Here is a 10496-nt window from a genome sequence, read left to right on the forward strand (position 1 = left end):
ATAAACTCAAAATGGATTAAAGACCTAAATGTGAGACCAGAAATTATAAAACTCTTAGAGGAAAACATAGGCAGAACCCTCAATGACATAAATCAAAGCAAGATCCTCTATGACCCACCTACTAGAGTCATGGAAATAAAAACAAAAGTAAACAAGTGGAACCTGATTAAACTTAAAAGTTTTTGCACAGCAAAGTAAACTATAAGCAAGGTGAAAAAACAAAATTCAGAATGGGAGAAAATAATAGCGAATGAAACAACTGACAAAGGATTAATTTACAAAATATATAAGCAGCTTATACAACTCAATACCAGAAAAACAAACAACCCAATCAAAAAGTGGGAAAAAGACTTAAACAGACATTTCTCCAGAGAAGACATACAGATGGCTACAAAACACATGAAAAGATGCTCAACATCACTCATTATTAGAGAAATGCATATCCAAACCACAATGATTGAACCGGTCAGAATGGCCCTCATCAAAAAGTCTACAAACAATAAATTCTGAAGAGGGTGTGGAGAAAAGGGAACACTCTTGCACTGTTGATGGGAATGTAAATTAATACAGTCACTATGGAAGATGGTTTGGAGATTCCGTAAAAAACTAGCAGTAAAACCACCATAGAAAGTGAAGGTGAAGTCACCCAGTCGTGTCCGACTCTGCAACCCCATGGACTAGTAGCCTACCAGGCTTCTCCCTCCATGGGATTCTCCAGGCAAGAGTACTGGAGTGGGTTGCCATTTCCTTCTCCAGGGGATCTTCCCAACCCAGGGATCGAACCTGGGTCTCCCGCATTCCAGGCAGACGCTTTAACCTCTGAGCCACCGGGGAAGCCCACCATATGACCCTGTAACCCCACTCCTAGGCATATATCCTGAGGAAACCAGTGTTGAAAAAGACACATGTATCCCATCAATCACTGCGACACTATGTACAATAGCTAGAACATGGAATTAACCTAGATGTCCATCGACAGATGAATGGATAAAGAAGTTGTGGAGGCGGTCCTAAGATGGCAGAGGAATAAGAGAGGGAGACCACTTTCTCCCCCACAAATTCATCAAAAGAACATTTAAACGCTGAGTAAATTTCACGAAACAACTTCTGAATGCCGGCAGAGGACATCAGGCACCCAGAAAAGCAGCCCATTCGAAAGGAGATAGGAAAAAATAAAAAAGACAAAAAGAGAGACAAAAGATGTAGGGACAGAGCTCTGTCCCAGGAAGGGAGTCTTAAGAAGAGAGAAGTTCCCAAACACCAGGAAACACTCACTGCCGGGTCTATGGTGAGCCTTGGAACCACAGAGGGCAATATAACTGGGAGGGAAAATAAATAAATAATTAATTAAACCCGACAGATTACGTGCCCAGTGGTAACTCCCCCAGCGGAGAAGCAGTGCAGACGCCTGCATCCGCCACTAGCAAGCGGGGGCTGGGCAGGGAGGCGCGGGCTGCATTGCTTAGAGTAAGGACCGGGCCTGAATGCCCCAAGGGCAATCTGAGGGAACTCACTTGGGCTAGCAAACCAAACTGTTGGATAGCTACTACGCGAAAAGCCCTAGCCTGAGACACCATCAGGCCTGTTCACAGAACAAAGGACTGAACAGAGCTAGCCGGCTACAGACCATCCCCCTCCGGTGACAGGTAGCCAGAGCCAGAAGGGGCAATCGCAGCCCCAGAGAGGCATTATCTACCCAACTGCAAGCAGGCTTTGCTAACTAAGACTTCTTGGGATTCTGGATGGTCAACATCCGCCTGAGAAGATGCACCGGTTGTACACCCAGAAAACTGAGCAGCAGGGATGGGAGAGGCGATAAGTTGCAGCAACCACTCTCGCCAAACACCTTATCACCTGAGCTGCTCAGACCTGGGAAGGGCACAAAATGCAGGCCCAACCGAGTCTGCACCTCTGAGGACTACCAGAGTATCTGAACCTGAGCGGCTTAGACCTGGGAAGTGCATACAACCCAGGGCCAGCCTCAGACAGTTCCCGGCAGAGCAACCTAGAGCCTGAGCAGTGTGGGCAGGGAGGGCACATGTGCCGTGAGCGGGGGCAGGCCCAGTGTGGCTGAGACACTGCCAGCATATGCCAGTGTTATTTGTTTGCAGTGTCCCTCCCTCCCCACAGCGTGACTGAACAAGTGAGCCTAAAAAAGTGTCCACCACTGTCCCCTTGTGTCAGGGTGGAAATTAGACACTGAAGAGACCAGCAAACAGAAGAAGCTAAAACAGAGGGAACTGTGTTGGAAGTGACAGGTGCAATAAATTAAAACCCCGTAGTTAGTACCAACTACATAGGAAGGGGCCTATAGATCTTGAGAAATATAAGGCGGATCAAGGAACTATCCAAACATGAACTAACCCCACACCGCCCACACCACCAGAGAAAGTCCTCGATATAATTTTACTATTTTTACTATCATTCTTTTTTTAATTTTTTTTAATTTTAAGTCCTTTATTACTCCTTTAATTTTCATTTTTATAACCTACTATTACTTTGCAAAAAAAAAGAGAGAGAGGCCCTATTTTTTAAGGCTAAATTCATATTTATATATTTTATAAATTTTGTGACTTTTTTTCTTTTTCTTTTCTTTAATATTGTATTTTTGAAAATCCAACCTCTACTCTAGATTTTTAATCTTTGCTTTTTGGTATTTGTTATCAATTTTGTACCTTTAAGAACCCAATCTTCAGTACCCATTTTTACTTGGGAGCAAGATTACTGGCTTGACTGCTTTCTCCCACTTTGGACTCTCTTTTTTCTCCACCAGGTCACCTCTATCTCCTCCCTCCCCCTTCTCTTCTCTTCCCAACTCTGTGAATCTCTTGTGTGTTCCAGATGGTGGAGAACACTTAGGGAACTGATTACTGGCTGGATCTGCCTCTCTCCTTTTGATTCCCCCCTTTTATCCTCCTGGCCACCTCTGTCTCCTTCCTCCCTCTTCTCTTCTCTGTATAACTCTGAGAACATCTCTGAGCGGTCCAGACTAAGGAGGGCACATAAAGAAGTGATTACTGGCTAGCTTGCTCTTTCCTCTTTTGATTCCACCTCATCTCATCCTGGTCACCTCTATCTCCCTCCTCCCTCTTCTCTTCTCCATGTAACTCTGTGAACCTCTCTGGGTGTCCTCACTGTGGAGAAACCTTTCATCTTTAACCTAGATGCTTTATCAACGGTGCTGTATAGAAGGAGAGGTCTTGAGGCTACTGTAAAAATAAGACTGAAAACCAGAAGCAGGAGGCTTAAGTCCAAATCCTGAGAACACCAGAGAACTCCTCACTCCAGGGAACATTAATCGACAGGAGCTCATCAAACGCCTCCATACCTACACTGAAACCAAGCACCACCCAAGGGCCAAGTTCCAGAGAAAGACATACCATGCAAATTCTCCAGCAACACAGGAACATAGCCCTGAACTTCAATATACAGGCTACCCAAAGTCACTCCCAAGCCATTGACAACTCATAACTCATTACTGGACACTTCATTGCATTCCAGAGAGACGAAATCCAGCTCCACCCACCAGAACAGCGACACAAGCTTCCCTAACCAGGAAACCTTGACAAGCCACCTGTACAACCCCACCCGCAGAGAGGAAACTCCATAATAAAGAGAACTCCACAAATTGCCAGAATACAGAAAGGCCATCCCAAACACAGTGATATAAACAAGATGAAGAGACAGAGGAATACCCAGCAGGTAAAGGAACAGGATAAATGCCCACCAAACCAAACAAAAGAGGAAGAGATAGGGAATCTACCTGATAAAGAATTCTGAATAATGATAGTGAAAATGATCCAAATCTTGAAAACAAAATGGAATCACAGATAAATAGCCTGGAGACAAAGATTGAGAAGATGCAAGAAAGTTTAACAAGGACCTAGAAGAAATAAAAATGAGTAAATATATAGTGAATAATGCAATAAATGAGATCAAAAGCACTCTGGAGGGAACAAATAGTAGAATAACAGAAGTAGAAGATAAGATTAGTGAGGTAGAAGATAAAATGGTAGAAATAAATGAGTCAGAGAGGAAAAAAGAAAAACGAATTAAAAGAAATGAGGATAATCTCAGAGACCTCTGGGACAATGTTAAATCCCTCAACATTCGAATCATAGGAGTCCCAGAAGAAGAAGACAAAAAGAAAGACCCTGAGAAAGTACTTGAGGAGATAATAGTTGAAATTTTCCCTAAAATGGGGAAAGAAATAGTCACCCAAGTCCAAGAAACCCAGAGAGTCCCAAACAGAATAAACTCAAGGCAAAACACCCCAAGACACATATTAATCAAATTAACAAAGATCAAACACAAAGAACAAATATTAAAAGTAGCAAGGGAAAAACAACAAATAACACACAAGAGGATTCCCATAAGGATAACAGCTGATCTTTCAATAGAAACTCTTCAGGCAGGAGGGAATGGCAGGATACTTAAAGTCATGAAAGAAAATAACCTACAGCCCAGATTACTGTACCCAGCAAGGATCCCATTCAAATATGAAGGGAAAATCAAAAGCTTTACAGACAAGCAAAAGCTGAGAGAATTTAGCACCACCAAAACAGCTCTCCAACAAATGTTAAAGGATCTTCTCTAGATGGGAAACACAAAAAGGGTGTATAAGCTCAAACCCAAAACAATAAAGTAAATGGCAATGGGATCATACTTATCAATAATTACCTTAAATGTAAATGTGTTGAATGCCCCAACCAAAAGACAAAGACTGGCTGCATGGATACAAAAACAAGACCCCTATATATGTTGTCTACAAGAGACCCACCTCAAAACAAGGGACACATACAGACTGAAAGTGAAGGGCTGGAAAAAGATATTCCATGCAAATAGAGACCAAAAGAAAACAGGAGTAGCAATACTCATATCAGATAAAATAGACTTTAAAACAAAGGCTGTGAAAAGAGACAAAGAAGGACACTACATAATGGTCAAAGGATCAATCCAAGAAGAAGATATAACAATTATAAATATATATGCACCCAACATAGGAGCACCACAATATGTAAGACAAATGCTAACAAGTATGAAAGGGGAAATTAACAATAATACAATAATAGTGGGAGACTTTAATACCCCACTCACACCTATGGATAGATCAACTAAACAGAAAATTAACAGAGAAATGAAAACTTTAAATGATACAATAGACCAGTTAGACCTAATTGATATCTATAGGACATTTCACCCCAAAACAATGAATTTTACCTTTTTCTCAAGAGTGCACGGAACCGTCTCCAGGATAGATCACATCCTGGGCCATAAATCTAGCCTTGGTAAATTAAAAGAAAATTGAAATCGTTCCAAGCATCTTTTCTGACCACAGTGCAGTAAGATTAGATCTCAATTACAGGAGAAAAACTACTAAAAATTCCAATATATGGAGGCTGAACAACACGCTGCTGAATAACCAACAAATCACAGAAGAAATCAAAATATGCATAGAAATGAATGAAAATGAAAACACAACAACCCAAAACCTGTGGAACACTTTAAAAGCAGTGCTAAGGGGAAAGTTCATAGCAATACAGGCATACCTCAAGAAACAAGAAAAAAGTCAAATAAATAACCTAACTCTACACCTAAAGCAACTAGAAAAGGAAGAAATGAAAAACCCCAGGGTTAGTAGAAGGAAAGGAATCCTAAAAATTAGGGCAGAAATAAATGCAAAAGAAACAAAAGAGACCATAGCAAAAATCAGCAAAGCCAAAAGCTGGTTCTTTGAGAGGATAAATAAAATTGACAAACCATTAGCCAGACTCGTCAAGAAACAAAGAGAGAAAAATCAAATCAATAAAATTAGAGATGAAAATGGAGAGATCACAACAGACAACACAGAAATACAAAGGATCATAAGAGACTACGATCAGCAACTATATGCCAATAAAATGGACAACTTAGAAGAAATGGACAAATTCTTAGAAAAGTATAACTTTCCAAAACTGAACCAGGAAGAATTAGAAAATCTTAACAGACCCATCACAAGCATGGAAATTGAAACTGTAATTAGAAATTTTCCAGCAAACAAAACCTCAGGTCCAGACAGCTTCACAGCTGAATTCTACCAAAATTTTAGAGAAGAGCTAACATCTATCCTATTCAAACTCTTCCCAAAAATTGCAGAGGAAGGAAAACTTCCAAACTCATTCTATGAGGCTACCATCACCCTAAAACCAAAACCTGACAAAGATGCCACAAAAAAAGAAAACTACAGGCCAATATCACTGATGAACATAGATGCAAAAATCCTCAACAAAATTCTAGCAATCAGAATCTAACAACACATTAAAAAGATCATACACCATGACCAAGTGGGCTTTATCCCAGGGATGCAAGGATTCTTCAATATCGGCAAATCAATCAATGTAATGCACCACATTAACAAATTGAAAAATAAAAGCCATATGATTATCTCAATAGATGCAGAGAAAGCCGTTGACAAAATTCAACATCCATTTATGATAAAAACTCTCCAGAAAGCAGCAATAGAAGGAACATACCTCAACAAAATAAAAGCTATATATAACAAACCCACAGCAAACATTATCCTCAATGGTGAAAAATTGAAAGCATTTCCCCTAAAGTCAGGAATAAGACAAGGGTGCCCACTTTCACCACTACTATTTAACATAGTTTTGGAAGTTTTGGCCATAGCAATCAGAGCAGAAAAAGAAATAAAAGGAATACAAATTGGAAAAGAAGAACTAAAACTCTCACTGTTTGCAGATGACATGATCCTCTACATAGAAAACCCTAAAGACTCCACCAGAAAATTACTAGAGCAAATCAATGAATATAGTAAAGTTTCAGGATATAAAATCAACACACAGATATCCCTTGCATTCCTACACACTAATAGTGAGAAAATAGAAAGAGAAATTAAGGAAACCATTCCATTCACCATTGCAATGAAAAGAATAAAATACTTAGGAATATATCTACCTAAAGAAACTAAAGAACTATATATAGAAAACTATAAAACACTGGTGAAAGAAATCAAAGAGGATACTAATAGATGGAGAAATATAGCATGTTCATGGATTGGAAGAATTAATATAGTGAAAATGAGTGTATTACCCAAAGCAATCTATAGATTCAATGCAATCCCTATCAAACTACCAACAGTATTTTTCACAGAGCTAGAACAAATAATTTCACAATTTGTATTGAAACACAAAAAACCTCAAATAGCCAAAGCAATCTTGAGAAAGAAGAATGGAACTGGAGGAGTCATCCTGCCTGACTTCAGGCTCAACTACAAAGCCAGAGTCATCAAGACAGTATAGTACTGAAACAAAGACAGAAATATAGATCAACGGAACAAAATAGAAAGCCCAGAGATAAACCCATGCACCAATGGACACCTTATCTTTGACAAAGGAGGCAAGAATATACAACGGAGGAAAGACAATCTCTTTAACAAGTGGTGCTGGGAAAACTGGTCAACCACTTGTAAAAGAATGAAACTAGAACACTTTCTAACACCATACCCACAAAAAAAAAACCTCAAAATGGATTAAAGATCTAAACGTAAGACCAGAAACTGTAAAACTCCTAGAGGAGAACATGGGCAAAACACTCTCCAACATAAATCACAGCAGGATCCTCTGTGACCCACCTCCCAGAATATTGGAAATAAAAGCAAAAATAAACAAATGGGACCTAATTAAACTTAAAAACTTCTGCACAACAAAGGAAACTCTAAGCAAGGTGAAAAGACAGCCTTCGGAATGGGAGAAAATAATAGCAAATGAAGCAACTGACAAAGAATTAATATCAAAAATATACAAGCAACTCATGCAGCTCAATTCCAGAAAAATAAAGGACCCAATCAAAAAATGGGCCAAAGAACTAAACAGACATTTCTCCAAAGAAGACATACAGATGGCTAACAAACACATGAAAAGATGCTCAACATAACTCATTATCAGAGAAATGCTAGTCAAAACCACAATGAGTCACGCCAGTCAGAATGGCTGTGACCCAAAAGTCTACAAGTAATAAATGCTGGAGAGGGTGTGGAGAAAAGGGAACCCTCTTGCACTGTTGAGGGGAATGCAAACTAGTACAGCCACTATGGAAAACAGTGTGGAAATTCTTTAAAAAATTGGAAATAGAACTGCCATATGACCCAGCAATCCCACTGCTGGGCATGCACACCGAGGAAACCAGAATTGAAAGAGACATGCGTACCCCAGTGTTCATCGCAGCACTGTTTATAATAGCCAGGACATGGAAGCAACCTAGATGTCCATCAGCAGATGAATGGATAAGAAAGCTGTGGTACATATACACAATGGAGTATTACTCAGCTATTAAAAAAAGAATACATTTGAATCAGTTCTAATGAGGTGGATGAAACTGGAGCCGGTTATACAGAGTGAAGTAAGCCAGAAAGAAAGACACAAATATAGTATACTAATGCATATATATGGAATTTAGAAAGATGGTAATGATAACTCCATATGCGAGATAGCAAAAGAGACACAGATGTATAGAATAGTCTTTTGGACTCTGTGGGAGAGGGAGAGGGTGGGATAATTTGGGAGAATGGCATTGAAACATGTATGATATCATATATGAAATGAATCGCCAGTCCAGGTTTGATGCATGATACAGGATGCTCGGGGCTGGTGCACTGAGATGACCCAGAGGGATGGTATGAGAAGGGAGGTGGAGGGGGGTTCAGGATGGGGAACATGTGTACACCTGTGGCTGATTCATGTTGATGTATGGCAAAACTATTACAATATTGTAAAGTAATTAGCCTCCAATTAAAATAAATAAATTTATATTTTTTAAAAAGGAAGAAAGCTGAGTGCCGAAGAATTGATGCTTTTGAACTGTGGTGTTGGAGAAGACTCTTGAGAGTCCCTTGGACTGCAAGGAGATCCAACCAGTCCATCCTAAAGGAAATCAGTCCTGGGTGTTCATTGGAAGGACTGATGCTGAAGCTGAAATTCCAATACTTTGGTCACCTCATGTGAAGAGTTGACTCATTTGAAAAGACCTTGATGCTGGGAGGGACTGGGGGCAGGAGGAGAAGGGGACGACCGAGGATGAGATGGCTGGATGGCATCACCAACTTGATGGACATGAGTCTGAGTAAACTCCGGGAGTTGGTGATAGACAGGGAGGCCTGGCATGCTGCGATTCATGGGGTCGCAAAGAGTCGAACACGACTGAGCGACTTAACTTCACTGAACTGAACTGATTCACTTTAAAGGATATCGTACTGTCTTAAGAAATGCCTTCAGGACACTGATGATGATTCACCTAGGATAACTTCTCTTAGTCTAGCTTTACCTCCTTCCCCTAATAATCAAAACTAAAACAGTGTGTGAAATAGGACAGATATAATGCCCTCATATTACTATCTAAGAAGTTATTCACGTTGAAAATATTGTTATTATACTTAGGATGCAATCTGAATCAGCTGTGGTTTAGCTCTGCCAGGTTAGTTGAGGAATAAAACATGGATGGAATCCACTAAAAAAAAAAAAAAAAAGAAGAAGAAGAAGCAGTAGTTGTGGTAAATATACACAATTATTACTCAGCCATAAAAAGGAAGGCATTTGAGTCAGTTCTGATGAGGTGGATGAACCTAGAACTTATTATACCAGAGTGAAGTGAGCCAGAAAGAGAAAGATAAATATCATATTCTAACACACATATACTAAATTTAGAAAAATGTTTCCAAAGAATTTATTTACAGGGCAGCAGTGGAGAAACAGACATAGAGAATAGACTTATGGACATGGGGAGAGGGGAGGAGAGGGTGAGATGTATGGAAAGAGTACCGTGGAAACTTACATTACCATATGTAAAATAGATAGCCAACGGAAGTTTGCTGTATGGCTCAGGAAACTCAAACAGAGGCTCTGTATCAACCTAGAGGGGTGGGATTGGGAGGGAGATGGGTTCAAAAGGGAAGGGGTATATGTATGCCTATGGCTGATTCATGTGTGTTAGTCACTCAGTAGTGCCCGACTCTTTGCGACCCCATGGACTGCAATCCACCAGGTTCCTCTGTCCATGAGATTTTCCAGGCAAGGATACTGGAGTGAGTTGCCATTTCCTTCTCCAGGGGATCTTCCCAAGCCAGGGATCGAACCCAGGTCTCCTGCACTGCAGGCAGATTCTTTACCAACTGAGCTACAAGGGAAGCCCCGATTCATGTTGAGGTTTGATAGAAAACAACAAAATTCTGTAAAGCAATTATCCTTCAATAAAAAAATAAAGAAAAAAAAAACTGAAGAAAAAAAAAAGGTGCTAAGGGATTGATTATTTTCAGGATTTCCATATGAAGGGAGAGTTAACCAGGCTTCCAGCCAAGTCCCCCCTCCACGTGTCAGTTTTGCCGCTATCATTAAAGTGTCTACAGTGAGAGGGCAGTAAGAACTTTGAAGGCTTTGTTGGATGAAGGGGATGCAGTGTGTTGTGGCATATTTCTTACTTGGAGGTATCAAGGGACTTACTTACCA

At 40.1% G+C, this 10496-nt stretch overlaps 1 non-coding gene across 1 annotated transcript; it reads right to left on the minus strand.

Moving 5' to 3' along the window:
* Positions 1-761: 761 nt before the first annotated feature.
* On the minus strand, positions 762-834 carry TRNAS-GGA. Its single transcript has one exon. It is a non-coding gene; the product is annotated as a tRNA-Ser (tRNA).
* Between the last annotated feature and the right edge of the window lie 9662 nt (positions 835-10496).

The sequence above is a fragment of the Oryx dammah genome, unplaced genomic scaffold, assembly GCF_014754425.2.
Source record: "Oryx dammah isolate SB20612 unplaced genomic scaffold, SCBI_Odam_1.1 HiC_scaffold_6, whole genome shotgun sequence".
NCBI classification, from domain to species: Eukaryota; Metazoa; Chordata; class Mammalia; order Artiodactyla; family Bovidae; genus Oryx; species Oryx dammah.